Genomic DNA, 19,144 nt, shown 5'->3' with positions numbered 1-19,144 from the left:
GTCTGTTTGAGCTCTTTTGGCTGCACATGTATATTACTCTGCTTTAGAAGACTGTTCTGCTGTTCTTCTAGAAGACTGTTCTGCTGTTCTTCTAGAAGACTGTTCTGCTGTTCTTCTAGAAGACTGTTCTGCTGTTCTTCTAGAAGACTGTTCTGCTGTTCTTCTAGAAGACTGTTCTGCTGTTCTTCTAGAAGACTGTTCTGCTGTTCTTCTAGAAGACTGTTCTGCTGTTCTTCTAGAAGACTGTCTGTGTGTGGCTCTTTAAGGCTGAAAGGTTGTGTGTTTAACATGTTCTGTGGTAGATGCACAGTGTGTTTGACATACAGTGTGTGTGAGTTTCTCTGTGTGTATGATTGTACACTGAGTGTACAAACATTAAGAACACCTGCTCTTTCCATGACATAGACTGACCAGGTGAAAGCTATGATGATCCCCTGTAATTGGTATGCTTGTCATTGGCAAGGACTAGGGAGTTTTTTTCAGATTCAAATAAATTGAATAGAGCTAAGAAAAGGCTAACCTGCTTCAGTCTGCTTTCCAACAGACACTAGAAAAGAAATTCATATACACTGGAGTTGCTTACCAAGATGACACTGAATGTTCCTGAGTGGCCAAGTTACAGTTTTGACTTAAATCAGCTTGAAAATCTATGGCAAGACTTGAAAATGGCTGTCTAGCAATGATCAACAGCCAATTTGAGGATGGATCAAATTGCATCTTGCTTTAGAGGGCAAGAAGGCGAGTTTGATTAATCCATGAGTGCAACTCTGAATGCCCTCTTTTGCTATACTTGCTACTTTCAAACTGTGTTCTACAATATGCAACTTGAAGAATGTCAAATATTGTACAATCCAGTAGACTTCGGGGTTATCCAGATTTTCATACCGTCATACCGTTCATACCGGATTTATGGTATTACCGGTATAGCACACACAGGAACGCTTAAAACACATAAAAAGCCCATTGGGCATCTATTAACAGAATGCTATCAAAAATATCACAAATAATAGCAAGATCAGCTAAATGCTAATGAGCGAAAAACGAACATAAGCTAATTGCAAAAACTGGCAAATCCAGCTCATAAAGTTATAAAAGCATAGCTAGTGGCTACCATATGTCATTCTTGGTGAGTGTGGACATTTACAAGCGAAAGTGAATGAGAGAAATTGTGCAAATGAACAAAGTGCTTTTCTGAAGGAAGAGCAGAGGGGAGAAGAACTCATTACACCTCTTTGTTTATCAAACAGGATATATAAGATGTCTGATGGCAAACATTTAGTAGTGAATTACATACAAGTGTAACGTCATCACCTCATGTTCACAGCAGAGATTCACTGATAGATATAGAACATGATGGATTCACCAGCTCCCGCTTTCTCCCATTGTGTTATTTACAAACAAACTGTCTCAACTGTTCTGGGAACTACGGTACGCTTCATAATGTCAAATAATGTGGCAGGTGAAATGATGAACACTGTCTCAACTGTTCTGGGAACTACGGTACGCTTCATAATGTCAAATAATGTGGCAGGTGAAATGATGAACACTGTCTCAACTGTTCTGGGAACTACGGTACGCTTCATAATGTCAAATAATGTGGCAGGTGAAATGATGAACACTGTCTCAACTGTTCTGGGAACTACGGTACGCTTCATAATGTCAAATAATGTGGCAGGTGAAATGATGAACACTGTCTCAACTGTTCTGGGAACTACGGTACGCTTCATAATGTCAAATAGTGTGGCAGGTGAAATGATGAACACTGTCTCAACTGTTCTGGGAACTACGGTACGCTTCATAATGTCAAATAGTGTGGCAGGTGAAATGATGAACACTGTCTCAACTGTTCTGGGAACTATGGTACGCTTCATAATGTCAAATAATGTGGCAGGTGAAATGATGAACACTGTCTCAACTGTTCTGGGGACTACGGTACGCTTCATAATGTCAAATAGTGTGGCAGCTGAAATGATGAACACTGTCTCAACTGTTCTGGGAACTACGGTACGCTTCATAATGTCAAATAGTGTGGCAGCTGAAATGATGAACACTGTCTCAACTGTTCTGGGAACTACGGTACGCTTCATAATGTCAAATAGTGTGGCAGGTGAAATGATGAACACTGTCTCAACTGTTCTGGGGACTACGGTACGCTTCATAATGTCAAATAGTGTGGCAGGTGAAATGATGAACACTGTCTCAACTGTTCTGGGAACTACGGTACGCTTCATAATGTCAAATAGTGTGGCAGCTGAAATGATGAACACTGTCTCAACTGTTCTGGGAACTACGGTACGCTTCATAATGTCAAATAGTGTGGCAGGTGAAATGATGAACACTGTCTCAACTGTTCTGGGGACTACGGTACGCTTCATAATGTCAAATAGTGTGGCAGGTGAAATGATGAACACTGTCTCAACTGTTCTGGGAACTACGGTACGCTTCATAATGTCAAATAGTGTGGCAGCTGAAATGATGAACACTGTCTCAACTGTTCTGGGAACTATGGTACGCTTCATAATGTCAAATAGTGTGGCAGGTGAAATGATGAACACTGTCTCAACTGTTCTGGGGACTACGGTACGCTTCATAATGTCAAATAGTGTGGCAGGTGAAATGATGAACACTGTCTCAACTGTTCTGGGAACTACGGTACGCTTCATAATGTCAAATAGTGTGGCAGCTGAAATGAAAATACATCTCCTAACACACTGCACAAGTTGACTGCAAGTATTAACTTAACAAGTCACTACAAATATTACAATTTATTGAAACGCTTCAAATAAATAGTTTTGATGTTACTGAAGGTATTGAAAAACCATCCCATGGCTTTCTCCAAATACCCCGGTATATGGTATATATGTTGTACTGCCCAAGTATTTGTTTGAGTTTGAGATTTACCCAGAAAGACTCACAGCTGTAATCGCTGCCAAAGGGGGTTGAATGCTTATCTAATCAAGATATATTATTTAAAAAAATCATTTTTATTTTTTACAAGTGTTAGAATCTTCCACTTTGACATTACAGAGTATTTTGTGTAAATCAATTTTAATCCCCCCCACACAAAACACTGGATTAATATACACTTCCTGACAGCTGTGTGTTTTCCCGTCCTCAGCCCTTCCACCCCATTGTGAACCTGCAGTGTTCCTCAGAGCTGAGGATGTTCCTGTGTGCCCTCTATGCTCCGGTGTGTACTGAGTACGGACGCATGACACTGCCCTGCCGACGGCCGTGCCAGAGAGCCAAGGGAGACTGCTACAAACTCATGGACATGTTCGGAGTCACCTGGCCAGAAGAAATGGACTGTAACAGGTTAGTAGTCTACTGTACTCTAGGGCAGTGGTTCCCAAACTTTTTATAGTCCTGTACCCCTTCAAATATTCAACCTCCAGCTGCGTACCCCCTCTAGCACCAGGGTCACCGCACTCTCAAATGTTGTTTTTCGCCATCATTGTAAGCCTGCCACACACACACTATACGATACATTTATTAAACATAAGAATGAGCGTGAGTTTTTGTCACAACCCGGCTCGTGGGAAGTGACAAAGAGCTCTTTTAGCACTAGGGCACAGATAATAATATAATAATAATCAATAATATTTCTCTTTATTTAGCCATCTTACATATAAAACCTTATTTGTTCATCAAACATTGTGAATAACTCACCACAGGTTAATGAGAAGGGTGTGTTTGAAAGGATGCACATAACTGTGCAATGTTGGGTTGTATTGGAGTCTCAGTCTTAAATCATTTCCCACACACAGTCTGTGCCTGTATTTAGTTTTCGTTCTAGTGAGGGCCGAGGATCACCTCTTGCATAGGTACGTGGTTGCAAAGGGCATCAGCAAAGGGCATCAGTGTCTTAACAGCACAATTTGCCAAGGCAAGAAACTGAGCGCAGAAATCTGGCAGTGGCTTCTGATTAACTTACATTTTCACAGAACCACTTGTTGCAACTTCGATGATGCTGTCTTGTTCAGATATCGGTAAGTGGACTGGAGGCAGGGCATGAAAGGGATAATGAATCTAGTTGTTTGTGTTATCCGTTTTGGGAAAGTACCTGCGTAATTGCGCACCCAACTCACTCAGGTGCTTCCATATATCACATTTGACATTGTCCATAAGCTTGACTTCATTTGCACACAAAAAAATCATGCAATGATGGAAAGACCTGTGTGTTGTCCTTGTTATTGCAGACAGGAAAGAGCTTCAACTTCTTAATCATAGCCTCAATTTTGTCCCTCACATTGAGGAGTGTCCCTGTAATCCGAGGTTCATATCATTCAGGCGAGAAAAAACATCACCCAGATAGGCCAGTCCTGTGAGAAACTCATCAAGTGAAAATGATGGTCAGTAAAGAAAACGTTAGGCTCGTCTCTCAATTCAAAAAAACGCGTCAATACTTTGCCCCTTGATAACCAGCGCACTTCTGTATGTTGTAAAAGCGTTACATGGTCGCTTCCCATATCATTGCATAATGCATAAAATACACAAGAGTTCAGGGGCCTTGCTTTAACAAAGTTAACCATCTTCACTGTAGTGTCCAAAAAGTATTTCAAGCTGTCAGGCATTCCCTTGGCAGCAAGAGCTTGCACGCGCGTTACCACTCCACTATGTCTCCATGTCATCAGTACAGATACCAACACATCTTTACCACCAAAGTCCATTTGATGTCATAAATCTGTCCAGTACTTTAAAAATATCCTCTCCTGTTGTCCTGGTTTCCAGAAGAGGATGTCTTCCTTAATAGACCCCCCATAAACGTAACAGACATATACCAGGAGCTGTGCCAGGCCCACCACGACCGTTAACTCATCGAGCTGTAACGCATATAATTCACTGGCTTGTATGCGAAGCAGTAATTGTTTCAAAACATCTCCTGCCATGTCACTGATGCGTCGTGAAACAGTGTTGTTTGATGAAGTCATTGTCTGTATAGTTTTTTTGCCTTTTTGCCTTTTCCCCCAGCATTGTCCCAGCCATATCCGCTGCAGCAGGAAGAATGAAGTCCTCTACAATAGTATGGGGCTTGCCTGTCCTAGCCACTCGGTAGCTCACCATATAATACTCTTCTAGCACCTTCTTATTAATGTTATTGTCACGACTTCCGCCGAAGTCGGCTCCTCTCGTTGTTCGGGCGGCGTTCGGCGGTCGACGTCACCGGTCTTCTAGCCATCGCCGCTCCATTTTTCATTGATCCATTTGTTTTGTCTTGTTCCATAACACACCTGGTTTTCATTTCCCAATCACACTGCATGTATTTATTCCTCTGTTCCCCCTCATGTCTTTGTGTGAAATTGTTTGTGTTACGTGTTAATTGTTGACGCGCCGGACTGGTTTGCTTATACCGTGTTGTTCACGAAGATGTTGATTGTTAAACATAAATTGTTGTGACTGTTTTGCGCGTTTTGCACCTTTGCCTATGGGCTGGAGGTTTTGACGCAGTTGCATCCATCTGTTGGTTTCTCCTGCCTCAATAACGTGTACACAACTCTCTGCTCTCCTGCACCTGACTTCGCTACCAGTAAGCACACACCTGACAGTTATCTGTTGCTTTTATACGTCTTACTACTCGAAAGTCATCTTTATTCTCGTTTAAAAAGCTCCCTTGGCTTATTTTTAAATTGTCATGTTTCGTTTCTGAATGTCTGAGCAAGAGTGAAGGTTTCGCACGAGAGAGTAACGGTTAATGTGATTGGATGTTCATTATTTGACTAGGCTATCTGTATTTCTCATTGCGTTGTTATTTCGCTGAACACTAGATGGTTTACTTTTATTTTTGGCTACTCAGGCGAGAAAAAACCCTAATTTCTGTACCATAACCTCATGACATGGCAAAATGTTAATTGCACAATAGTAACATATCATTTCCTTGAAAATACAAGGTTGAATCTGAGGAAACTGTCCCGTAAAATAAAGGTTTAGCTTTGTGTCTTTCTGTAAGGTAAATATAATGTGTATTATATTTATTTGTATAAGCTGTTTCCTCTCCGTTCACCAGGTTCCCAGACTGTGACGAGTCATACCCCCGTCCTGGAGACCTGCTCTCCAGCGCAGACTCCACTGAGTCGCCCATCTCCGTCCAGCACGACTATGGCTTCTGGTGCCCCCGGGAGCTCAAGATCGACCCCAACCTGGGCTACTCCTTCCTGGGTGTGACGGACTGCTCGCCCCCCTGCCCCAACATGTATTTCCAGCGGGACGAGCTGGTGTTTGCCCGCTACTTCATCGGCGTGGTGTCCATTGTCTGTCTCTCGGCAACCCTCTTCACCTTCCTCACCTTCCTCATCGATGTGTCCAGGTTCCGCTACCCGGAGCGCCCAATCATCTTCTACGCCATGTGCTACATGATGGTGTCGCTGGTGTTCTTCCTGGGCTTCCTGCTGGAGGACCGGGTGGCGTGCCACGCGGCGAGCTCCGCCCTTTTCCGGGCGTCCACCGTCACCCAGGGCTCACACAACAAGGTGACCATTCATTGGCTTAGTGATTGATTCATTGATAACCGATTGATCGATTGATTGATTTCTATTTTCTCTTTGATATTCAGGTATATTGTAACAAAAAAACTAAAATTATATGTTTTATATTTTTTATGTTCTTGGATTTTCTATTTCTTCAGTCTTCTCTAAACCTCGTTCTCTTCTGCCCTCTGCCCTCTTCATCCCTCATCCCCTCCCCCCTCTACCCCCTCCTCCTCCCATCTCTCTCTCCCTCCTCCACTCCCACTCCCCATCCCCTTCATCTCCCCTCCTCCACTCCCTTCTCCCTCCTCTCTCCACACCCCTCCCTCTTCTCTTCCTCTCTCCCCTCCTGCACTACCCTCACCCTCCTCTCCCCTCCCCCGCCTCTCCCTCTCTCCACTCCCCTCCTCCTCTCCCTCTCTCCCCTCTCCCTCCTCTCTCTCTTCCTCTCTCCACTCCCCTCCTCTCTCCCCTCCTCCACTCAACCCCCCCTTCTTCTCTCCTCCCCTCCCTTCCCACTCCTCTCTCTCCTCCTCCTCTCCATCCAGGTGTGCACGTTGTTCTTTATGATGCTCTACTTCTTCACTATGGCAGGCAGTGTGTGGTGGGTCATCCTCACCCTCACCTGGTTCCTGGCTGCCGTGCCTAAGTGGGGCAGTGAGGCCATAGAGAAGAAGGCCCTGATCTTCCATGCCTGTGCCTGGGGCCTACCCGGTTGTCTCACCGTCACTTTAACAGCTATGAACAAGATAGAAGGGGATAGTGTCAGCGGGGTGTGTTTCGTGGGGCTGTATGACCGCACAGCGCTGAGATGGTTTCTGCTGGCTCCACTGGGTCTGGATGTTTTGGTGAGTGGGCTGGAATGAGTCACAGAGGAAGTAGGCGTGAGTCACAATTGGCAGACTAGCCCCTATATGTAGGCATTAGGGTGGCATTTGGGACAAAACTTAGGTGATTCATGTGTGCACAAAGTTTACGTTTACACAAAGTTCAGTAAACGTGTTGACACTGTTTGTGCCTGCTCCTTTGATTATACCACAGACATACACATCTCATCATTCATTAAAAAGTGGATCTGAATGGAACTGCTCGTTACTCAACAAATATACCATATTTACTTCCTGGTCTTTCTTATGACATCTTTTATCAACTCTGTCTGATTCTAGGTGGGCGTGGCATTACTGTTAGCGGGAATCCTTGCTTTGAACCGCGTGCGTATGGAGATCCCTCTGGAGAAGGAGAACCAGGACAAGCTGGTGAAGTTTATGATCCGTATCGGGGTGTTCTCTGTGCTCTACCTGGTCCCTCTGTTGACGGTCATAACCTGCTACCTTTATGAGAACAGCTATAGGACTGTCTGGGAGATTACCTGGGTACAGGAGCGCTGCAGAGAGTACCACATCCCCTGTCCATACCAGGTGAGATCCATACCACAACACCACATCCCCTGTCCATACCAGGTGAGATCTATACCACTACACCACATCCCCTATCTATACCAGGTGAGATCTATTCTGGAACCACTACATCACATCCCCTGTCTATACCAAGTGAGATCCATACCACTACACCACATCCCCTGTCTATACCAGGTGAGATCTATACTGGAACCACTACACCACATCCCCTGAGTGTTTCTCAATGTGCATACTACCTACCGTGCTCTGAGCACACAAATTGGAGCACGCATCAGTCAGAGCATGAGTCCAAATCAAAGTATGTGAAACGTAGCACGGAGGGCACTTCTCGGATGTGTACTCCGCTTGTAAACATTTTGAAGCACGCATTGATGAAAGCTTCAACAGAAAGTATGCACAGAAATATGACGCAACCACATAAAAACAACACATTATTTATTGAAATCCATTATTTGGGCTGAAGCAAGAGAAAATAAACTCAGACATCAGAATGAAACATTGCCCGACTACAATACGTGAATAAATGCATACTGTATTAATTTTGGCATGTTTACCTGCCTACAATACGCACTGTAGTAGATTGCAACCCCATAGTAAGTCAATAGGACAACTGGCTAGCCAAGAAGTATTAGTAGCTAGCTAGTCATAAAGAATTAACAGTTACTGTAATCATCTACCTTGCAAAACATTTGTTTTCTGTCGTTTTTGCCAGTTAAACTAGCTGGCTAGCTAGATTATTACGATTCACATATAGCTAGCTGATCATTCTGAAGTTAAACTTTGTTTATGTAGTCTTGTGTCATCTGTATTGCCATTAGACTGGCTGGCTCGCAGCAGATTAATGCTTTACAGGGCAAAGTTGTGCTGAGGTGACTGAGGCGTGCACGAATCCCGCCCTTTTATTTAAAAAAAATAAAATCCAGGGATATGTTCTTAGAGGATGTTTATTTATAGCGTAGGTAGTACCGGGCTATATTGGCATGTTTTCCCGGGGTTGACAGAGTACTTGCAGGCTGTGTAGTAGCCCATGTAGCCATGGATCGTGACGAGTGATAGCTAGCTTAGCTAGCCAGCTAACTTGGGCAGCTTGCTAAATAACCATGGATCATGATGAGGGATAACCTATAGCTACTGCACTAGCAAGTTAACCTTACCTTATGCTAGTAGACAAGTAGGGTCATTATCTATGCTGTTTTAGCTATGCTAACGTTATGATAAAGTATGTTGCAAGCTAATGCATATAATGTAAACACAAGCCATCTCTAGCGAATGTTAGCTAGCTAGCTCCTTTGGTAACCAAATTTTTATGTAGCTAAAAGCTACACAACACAGATTAACAAACACAAATGCTTTAGTGATAGTAATGCAATATGAAACAAAATCTACAAATTTGACATACAGCATTGGTTGTAGGAGGGCAGTGGTGGAAAACGTACCCAATTTTCATACTTGAGTAAAAGTAAAGATACCTTAAAAGAAAATTACACAAGTAAAAGTGAATGTCACCCAGTAAAATACTACTTGAGTAAAAGTCTAAAAGTATTTGGTTTTCAATGTACTTAACAATCAAAAGTAAAAGTATAAATCATTTATAATGTCTTATATTAAGCAAACCAGATGGCACAATATTCTTGTTAGGCCAGGGGCACAGTTCAACACTCAGACATAATTTACAGACAAAGCATTTGTGTTTAGTGAGTCTGCCAGATCAGAGGCAGTAGGGATGACCAGGGATGTTCTCTTGATAAGTGCGTGAATTAGACCATTTTCCTGTCCTGCTAAGCATTCAAAATAAAGTACTTTTGGGTGTCAGAGAAATTTTAAGGAGTAAAAAGTACATTATTTTCTTTAGGAATGTAGTGGAGTAAAAGTTGTCAAAAATATAAATAGTAAAGTCAAATCAAAATTATTTATATAGCCCTTCTTACATCAGCTGATATCTCAAAGTGCCTAAAACCCCAAACAGCAAGCAATGCAGGTATAGAAGTGTAACGGATGTGAAACGGCTAGCTTAGTTAGCGGTGGTTCCCGCTAAATAGCGTTTCAATCGGTGACGTCACTTGCTCTGAGACCTTGAAGTAGTAGTTCCCCTTGCACTGCAAAGCCGCGGCTTTTGTGGAGCGATGGGTAACGATGCTTCGTGGGTGTCAGTTGTTGATGTGTGCAGAGGGTCCCTGGTTCACGCCCGGGTATGGGCGAGGGGACGGTCTAAAGTTATACTGTTACAGAAGCACAATGGCTAGGAAAAACTCCCTCTCACATAAAGTAAATTACAGATACCCCAAAAAACTACTTAAGTAGTACTTGAAAGTATTTTTACTTAAGTAGTTTACACCACTGCAGGAAGGTGTTCCTAATGTTTTGTACACTCCCCATACTTTAGCCACTATGAAACATTACACCTACTCTGACCACTATACCATATTATATACCTACTGTCATCATTTATAGAAACTACAATCAACTGCACTCAAATATTATTTTAACTCCTACATCAGTAGTTCTTAACCTAGGACCCGAGGGACCTCAGTGAGCTTTCATGGGGTCCCGCGAAAAAAACTGGAAATATCTATTTTGAATTTTGGTGCAAAATGTAATACAGGAAAGAAAAACAACAGAGAATACAGTATATATTGGTCTCACACAATAGTTGTATTCCGAACACACCTAGATCCAGTGCTCCAGATCAAACAGACACAGGAGACCTCTCAGATTGGTTGTTTCTAATAGATGAAGCACTTCAGAGAAGCTCCTCTCTGCCTGGAGCTGTGGAACACATCCCCACTCATCTGGAGAATAAGTTAATAATTCAAACACTTCCTCCTTGCTACTGTAGGTTTTTAGTGTGTGTACATTTGTAACAGTGTGTGTTGTTCTCACATGAGTGCACCTGCACTGCTCATAATTTTCTGTCCTCCGTAACAGGGTGTGTGTTACTAGTTGTAGTTCAGATAACAGGGTTTGTGTTAGTAGTAGTAGTTCAGATAACAGGGTTTGTGTTAGTAGTAGTAGTTCAGATAACAGGGTGTGTGTTAGTAGTTGTTGTTGTAGTTCAGATAACAGGGTGTGTGTTAGTAGTTGTAGTTCAGATAACAGGGTTTGTGTTAGTAGTTGTAGTTCAGATAACAGGGTTTGTGTTAGTAGTAGTAGTTCAGATAACAGGGTTTGTGTTAGTAGTTGTGGTTCAGATATCAGGGCTTGTGTTAGTAGTTGTGGTTCAGATATCAGGGTTTGTGTTAGTAGTTGTGGTTCAGATATCAGGGTTTGTTAGTAGTAGTAGTTCAGATAACAGGGTTTGTGTTAGTAGTAGTAGTTCAGATATCAGGGTGTGTGTTAGTAGTAGTAGTTCAGATAACAGGGTTTGTGTTAGTAGTTGTGGTTCAGATATCAGGGTTTGTGTTAGTAGTAGTAGTTCAGATAACAGGGTTTGTGTTAGTAGTAGTAGTTCAGATATCAGGGTGTGTGTTAGTAGTAGTAGTTCAGATAACAGGGTTTGTGTTAGTAGTTGTAGTTCAGATAACAGGGTTTGTGTTAGTAGTTGTAGTTCAGATAACAGGGTTTGTGTTAGTAGTAGTAGTTCAGATAACAGGGTTTGTGTTAGTAGTAGTAGTTCAGATAACAGGGTTTGTGTTAGTAGTTATTGTTGTAGTTCAGATAACAGGGTTTGTGTTAGTAGTTATTGTTGTAGTTCAGATAACAGGGTGTGTGTTAGTAGTTATTGTTGTAGTTCAGATAACAGGGTTTGTGTTAGTAGTAGTAGTTCAGATAACAGGGTTTGTTAGTAGTAGTAGTTCAGATAACAGGGTTTGTGTTAGTAGTTGTGGTTCAGATAACAGGGTTTGTTAGTAGTTGTAGTTCAGATAACAGGGTTTGTTAGTAGTTGTAGTTCAGATAACAGGGTTTGTGTTAGTAGTAGTAGTTCAGATAACAGGGTTTGTGTTAGTAGTTGTAGTTCAGATAACAGGGTTTGTGTTAGTAGTAGTAGTTCAGATAACAGGGTTTGTGTTAGTAGTTGTTGTTGTAGTTCAGATAACAGGGTTTGTGTTAGTAGTTGTAGTTCAGATAACAGGGTGTGTGTTAGTAGTAGTAGTTCAGATAACAGGGTTTGTGTTAGTAGTAGTAGTTCAGATAACAGGGTGTGTGTTAGTAGTTGTAGTTCAGATAACAGGGTGTGTGTTAGTAGTAGTAGTTCAGATAACAGGGTTTGTGTTAGTAGTAGTAGTTCAGATAACAGGGTTTGTGTTAGTAGTTGTAGTTCAGATAACAGGGTGTGTGTTAGTAGTAGTAGTTCAGATAACAGGGTGTGTGTTAGTAGTAGTAGTTCAGATAACAGGGTTTGTTAGTAGTAGTAGTTCAGATAACAGGGTTTGTTATAGTCTGCTGCTCACCTCAGTCACAGGGACTCTGTCTTTCAGTGCTGTCAATTTGTCCTAACAGCTCCTATACCACATTGATTGTGTGTAATCTCTTGCCTTTTAATTAGTGGTAAACTGGAGATTTAGTGCTGAGACCATCCAATGACCTTGGTTTGGTTGGCACAGAGATCTGCCCACAGACTGACCTAGTGGAACAGCTGTGTGGTGTTTGTGTCTAGTTTCAAGTTTTAATGTCACATGCAGTGAAATGCGTTTCTTGCCAGATCTAACCCCAACAAGGCAGTAATAAATAACAATTAAATACTAAACATAACAAGGTAGAACAAAAATCCACAAGATATACAAATAGTAAATAGCATATTTACAATGTGCAGGGATACTGGAGTGATAGAGGTAGATACACTATTTTAGCCACACCCCATTGCTGACAGGTGTATAAAATCGAGCACACCGCCATGAAATCTCCATAGACAAACATCGGCAGTACAATGGCCTTACTGACGAGCTCAGTGACTTTCAACGTGGCACCATCAAAGGATGCCACCTTTCCAACAAGTCAGTTTGTCAAATTTCTGCCCTGATAGAGCTGCCCCGTCAACTGTAAGTGCTGTTATTGTGAAGTGGAAACGTATAGGAGCAACAGGCCACACAACGAAGTGATAGGCCACACAAGCTCACAGAATGGGACCGCCGAGTGCTGAAGCGCGTAGTGAAGGGAAATCTTAATGCTACAGCATACAATGACATTCTAGACGATTATGTGCTCTGAACTTTGTGGCAAAAGTTTGGAGAAGGCCTTTTCCTGTTCCAGGAATGCCCCCGTGCACAAAGTGAGGTGCATACAGAAATGGTTGGTGGAGCTCAGTGTGGAAGAACTTGACTGGCCTGCACAGAGCCCTGACCTCAACCCCATCGAACACCTTTGTGATGAATTGGAACGCCGACTGCGAGCAAGGCCTAATCATCCAACATCAGTGCCCGGCCTCACTAATGCGCTTAAATGGATGCAAGTCCCCGCAAAAATCTTCCAACATCTAATGGAAAGCCTTCCCAGAAGAGTGGAGGCTGTATAGCACCAAAAGGGCGACCAACTCCATATTAATGCCCATGATTTTGGAATGAGATATTCGACAAGCAGGTGTCCGCATACTTTTGGTAATGTATGTATAAGGGTAAGGTAACTAGGCATCAGGATATATATGATAAACAGAGCAGAAGCAGCGTATATGATGATTGTATGTGCGTGGGTGTGTGTAGAGTCAGTAGACGTGTATGTGCATATTATGTGTGTGTGAGCGTCAGTGTGTGTAGTGTGTATGGCCATGTGAGTGTGCATAGAGACAGTCCAATATAAGAATAAAATACAAGGGTCAACTCAGATGGTCCGTTTAGCCATTTCGTTAGCCATCTAGCCGTTTTATTGCTTGGAGATAGAAGCTGTTCAGAAGCCTGTTGGTGTCAGACTTGATGCACCGGTACCGCTTGCCGTGCAGAAGCAGAGAAAACAGTCAATGGTTTTGGTGGCTGGAGTCTTTAATGATTTTCCAGGCCTCTCTTTCACATCGTACTGGGCTGCCCCCACCACCCTCTGTAGCGCTGTGCGATCAAGGCTGGTGCCATAGCCATACCATACAGTGATGCAGCCAGTCAAGATGCTCTCAATAGTACAGCTGCATAACTTTTTGAGTATTTGAGGGCCCATGCCAAACCTTTTTAACCTTCTAACCCTCTTCACGACTGCGCGCGTGTTTTAAGTCCTTAGTGGACACCCTAGAAACATGATGATCTTTATACACTCCACTGCAGCCCCGTCGATGGGGGCGTGCTCGCCCCCCCCTGTTTCCTGTAGTCCATGATCTGCTTCTTCGTCTTACTGATGTTGAGGGAGAGGTTGTTGTTCCGGCACCACACTGCCAGGTCATTGACCTCCTCCCTGTAGGCTGTCTCACCGTGGCCTACCACCATCGTGTCGTCAGCAAACTTAATGAAGGTGTTGGAGTTGTGCGTGGCCACGCTGTTGTGGGTGAACAGGTTGTACAGGAGGGGACTAAGCACAAACCTCTGAGGGGCTCCCGTGTTGAGGGTCAGTGTGGCGGAAGTGTTGTTGCCTACCCTCACCACCTGGGGTCGGCTCGTCAGGAAGTCCAGGATCCAGTTGCAGAGGAAGGTGTCCAGTAAGTCCTAGGGTCCTAAGCTTGGTGGGGACAATGGTGTTGATCGCTGTGCTGTAGTCAATTAACAGAATTTTCACATTGACATTCCTCTTATCTAGGTGGGTGAGGGCAGTGTGGAGTGCAATTGACATTGCGTTGTCTATATATCTGTTGGGGTGATATGCAAATTGGAGTGGGTCTAAGGCGTCTGGGATAATGGAGTTGATGTGTGCCATAACCAGCCTCTCAAAGCACTTCATGATTACAGATGTGATTTCTACAGGGCGGTAGTCATTGTGGCTGAAGCCTTAGAGTTTTTGGGAACAGGAATGATGGTGATCATGTTAAAATGTGTGGAGTACAGACTGGGACAAGGAGAGGTTGAAAATTACAGTGAATATACCTGCCAGCTGTTCTGCATATGCTCTGAAATACCGTTGAGCCCTGTGTGTGTGTGTGTGTGTGTGTGTGTGTGTGTGTGTGTGCGCGCCTCCAACAGAGATGGCTTATGGCGGTATTAGAGGCCTTTTTGATGAGTTACAGCAGGGGGGGACACAGAGGGGGAAGATAGGGCAAACACTATAGAGCAGTGAGCTAATCTCCCTCTCCCAGAGGTTCTGTTGCTGAGAGAAAATGGGGCAGAGAGAGGGGCTATGCTATCTGTAGCTACAGGGCATTCAGAAAGTTTTCAGACCCCTTTACGTCATGCAGTGTATAGTGTTTTTTTATTCTCGTAAAAGCACTATGTGTACAAGTTCCATCATTCCTTCAATTCTGACCAGTTTCCCAGTCCCTGCCGATGAAAAACATCCCCAGAAAAACATTTTCTGGCCGCTCCGTGGCGTGTACGGCTTATAGTGGTGCTATGGACAGATACTCCAATCTCCGCTGTGGAGCTTTGTTGCCTCTGATTAATTCCCTCCTTGCCTGGTCCTTGAGTTTTGGTGGGCTGCCCTCTCTTGGCAGGTTTGTTGTGGTGCCCTAATCTTTCATTGTTTAAATAATGGATTTAATGGTGCTTCGGGTGTTCAAAGTTTGGAATATTTTTTTATAACCCAACCCTGATCTGTACTTCTCCACAACTTTGTTCCTGACCTGTTTGGAGAGCTCTTTGGTCTTCATAGTATCGCTTGCTTGGTGGTGCCCCTTGCTTAGTGGTGTTGCAAACTCTGGGGCCTTTCAGAACAGGTGTATATATACTGAGATCATGTGCCAGATCATGTGACACTTAGATTGCACACAGGTGGACTTTATTTAACTAATTATGTGACTTCTGAAAGTAATTGGTTGCACCAGATCTTATTTAGGGGCTTTATAGAAAAGGGGGTGAATACATAGCATGCACACTTTTACGTTTTAGATTTTTTTCATTACACTTCACCAATTTGGACTATTTTGTGTATGTCCATTACATGAAATCCAAATAAAAATCTGTTTAAATTACAGGTTGAAATGCAACAAAATAGGAAAACGCTAAGGGGGTGAATACTTTTGCAAGGCGCTGTATAGGAAGATGAATGCACGACTGACTAAGATGCTTTTGGATAAAAGCGTCTGCTAAATGGCAAAGAGAAAGGACTCAGATATGACTAAACAGGGCTACAGTAGGGTTATTCCCAAAGAATAGAATTACTAGAACTGTACAATGCCAGGGGTCATTTTATTTCCTCCTGAGAGAGCCTTTCTGATTAGAACAATTGGCCATCAATGATGTGCCCATCTAGAGGAGTTTACAAGATAAAACATCTTAACTGAAGGGAGGGATGTATGGCTGCAGTGATTCAGTCTCTCTCCTCTTATCTCAGTCTGTTGTAATGAGTCTCTCTGAACCCCAGGTTGCTCTGCCTGCTCCACTCATAATGCCGCCATCAGGCCTGCGGGGTGTGTTTCTGACCGGGAGAGGGGGAGATAGTGTGGGTGTGTTTCTGACCGGGAGAGGGGGAGATAGTGTGGGTGCTCTTACTAAGACTGTGTTCTGCTGAACTGTCATTTTTTTTGCAGTAGATCACTGTGTGTGGCCTGACTATCTACAGGGGAGCAGGGAAGAGGGAGATTGAGAGAGGGGGATGGAAGGAGGGAAAGAAAAAATGACAGAGGGGAGGTAGAATGGGAACAAGTGAGGGAATGAAAGCAGGAGGAGGAGAGAAAATGAGAGAGGGTGGAGGGAGGGAAAAGGAGAGGGGGAAAAGGAGAGGGGGAAAAAGAGAAGGAAAAAGAGAGGAGAGAGGGGGGGAGGAGAGAGGGAAAAAGAGAGGAGAGAGGGGGGAGGAGAGACATGACATTGTGCTGGCTGTTGATTTGTTTAAGCCTTAAGCTGCTCAGTCTGTTAGAAACGCACGCACACACACACACAGTAAGGTCATACTCACTGAGATCTACATTCCCACCCACGGACACATACAGTACCAGTCATAAGTTTGGACACACCTACTCATTCAAGGGTTTTATTTGTTATTTTTCTACATTGTAGAATAATAGTGAAGACATCGAAACTATGAAATAACACATAATATATAGAGTGCTGCATCAGATGACCTGGCCTCCACAATCACCCGACAACAACCCAATTGAGATGGTTTGGGATGAGTTGGACCGCAAAGTGAAGGAAAAGCAGACAACAAGTGCTCAGCATATGTGGGAACTCCTTCAAGACTGTTGGAAAAGCATTCCAGGTGAAGCTGGTTGAGAGAATGGCAAGAGTGGGCAAAGCGTGGCTACTTTGAAGAATCTAAAATATATTTTGATTTGTTTAACACTTGTTTGGTCACTACATGATTCCATATGTTTTATTTCATAGTTTTGATGTCTCCACTATTATTCTATAATGTAGAAAATAGTTACAATAAAGAAAAAACCTTGAATGAGTAGGTGTCCACATTTTTGACTGGTACTGTACATGTACAATCACTCATACACACACTGCTTCAATCCAGCACTGATTGCTAGTAGAGTACTCCCGTATGGCAGACACTCACACCTCTCCTCTGTGTGTCCTAGATTGAGCAGACCAACAGACCAAACCTGTCTCTGTTCCTCATTAAGTACTTTATGATGTTGGTAGTCGGGATCCCTTCAGTGTTCTGGGTGGGCAGCAAGAAGACCTGCTTTGAATGGGCCAGCTTCTTACACGGACAGACACGCAAAGAGTAAGTTGCTAAAACATGTTGTTTTCTCTCCCTAACATAAGTAGATTTGCACTATATAACTGTCATGAACATCAATGTTTTTCTAATGACTTGCATGATTACTGGTAGTATTCATTTGGCAAAGATGATTTCAATCAAATAGAGAGATGCTGTATATGGAATGAAGCCACTACACCTTTTGTTCAGTTTAAGACAAGTCAAAGGGCTCTCTCTCTTTTCAATTCTGTGATAGAAATGTAAAGGGCCTGAATGTATTATAACTGCTGGCTTTATGTAAAGTGGAGATTTAAAATTCAAATGAACAACTGTGGGTGATGTGTGGTTGATGTTAGTGGTATGGGTGATGTGTAGTAGTGTGGGTGAGATGTAGTGGTGTGGTTGATGTTAGTGGTGTGGGTGAGATGTAGTGGTGTGGTTGATGTTAGTGGTGTGGGTGATATGTAGTGGTCTGAGTGATGTGTAGTGGTGCGGGTGATATGTAGTGGTATGAGTGATGTGTAGTGGTGCGGGTGATGTGTAGTGGTGCGGGTGATGTGTAGTGGTGCGGGTGATGTGTAGTGGTGCGGGTGATGTGTAGTGGTGCGGGTGATGTGTAGTGGTATGAGTGATGTGTAGTGGTGCGGGTGATATGTAGTGGTGCGGGTGATGTGTAGTGGTGCGGGTGATGTGTAGTGGTATGAGTGATGTGTAGTGGTGCGGGTGTTGTGTAGTGGTGCGGGTGTTGTGTAGTGGTGCGGGTGATGTGTAGTGGTGCGGGTGATGTGTAGTGGTATGAGTGATGTGTAGTGGTGTGGGTGATGTGTACTGGTGCGGGTGTTGTGTAGTGGTGCGGGTGTTGTGTAGTGGTGCGGGTGATATGTAGTGGTATGAGTGATGTGTAGTGGTATGAGTGATGTGTAGTGGTGTGGGTGTTGTGTAGTGGTGCAGTTGATGTGTAGTGGTGCGGGTGACGTGTAGTTGTGCGGGTGACGTGTAGTTGTGCGGGTGACGTGTAGGGGTGCGGGTGACGTGTAGGGGTGCGGGTGACGTGTAGTGGTGCGGGTGATGTGTAGTGGTGCGGGTGATGTGTAGTGGTGCGGGTTATGTGTAGTGGTGTATAGTAGTGGTAGTGATAGGCCCCTTCTCTGCTCTCAACCCCCTCCCCTGTGATCAGAGCATTAACCCCCTCTCCCACCCCCTGTTCCACACACTCCTCCTTCCTCATCTACTGCACTGCCTTCCCTTTCTCTCTCCCCTCCCTCCTCTGCATGGCCTCCCCTCCAACCCTCCCTTCCACTTCCCCCCCTGTCTCGTCCCTCTCTCCCTTCTCCAGTTGTGTGGTGAACGAGAGTAGACAGGTGCTCCAGGAGCCAGATTTTGCCCAGCTGCTCCTGCAGGATCCCAACACCCCCTTGGTGAGGAAGTCCAGAGGGACATCCACACAGGGCACCTCCACCCACGCGTCTTCCACCTACCTGGCCATGCTGGACGAGCCCCCCAGCAAGATGAGCAGCCTTTATATATCCAGAGACGGCAGGTAGGGACGGACGGGGATAAGGGGAGTAAACACAACATGGGGCATCACTGTTATGTATAGTCCCAGATACC

The 19,144-nt window shown here is 43.9% G+C and overlaps 1 pseudogene; it reads left to right on the top strand.

The window, feature by feature from the left end:
• Positions 1 to 19,144, top strand: part of LOC139407327 (frizzled-3-like) — a 33,835-nt pseudogene that overhangs the window by 14,193 nt on the left and 498 nt on the right.

This window comes from Oncorhynchus clarkii, chromosome 4 (genome assembly GCF_045791955.1).
Source record: "Oncorhynchus clarkii lewisi isolate Uvic-CL-2024 chromosome 4, UVic_Ocla_1.0, whole genome shotgun sequence".
NCBI classification, from domain to species: Eukaryota; Metazoa; Chordata; class Actinopteri; order Salmoniformes; family Salmonidae; genus Oncorhynchus; species Oncorhynchus clarkii.
Note: the sequence above shows the minus strand (reverse complement) of the source record. Positions and strands in the feature narration are given on the sequence as shown.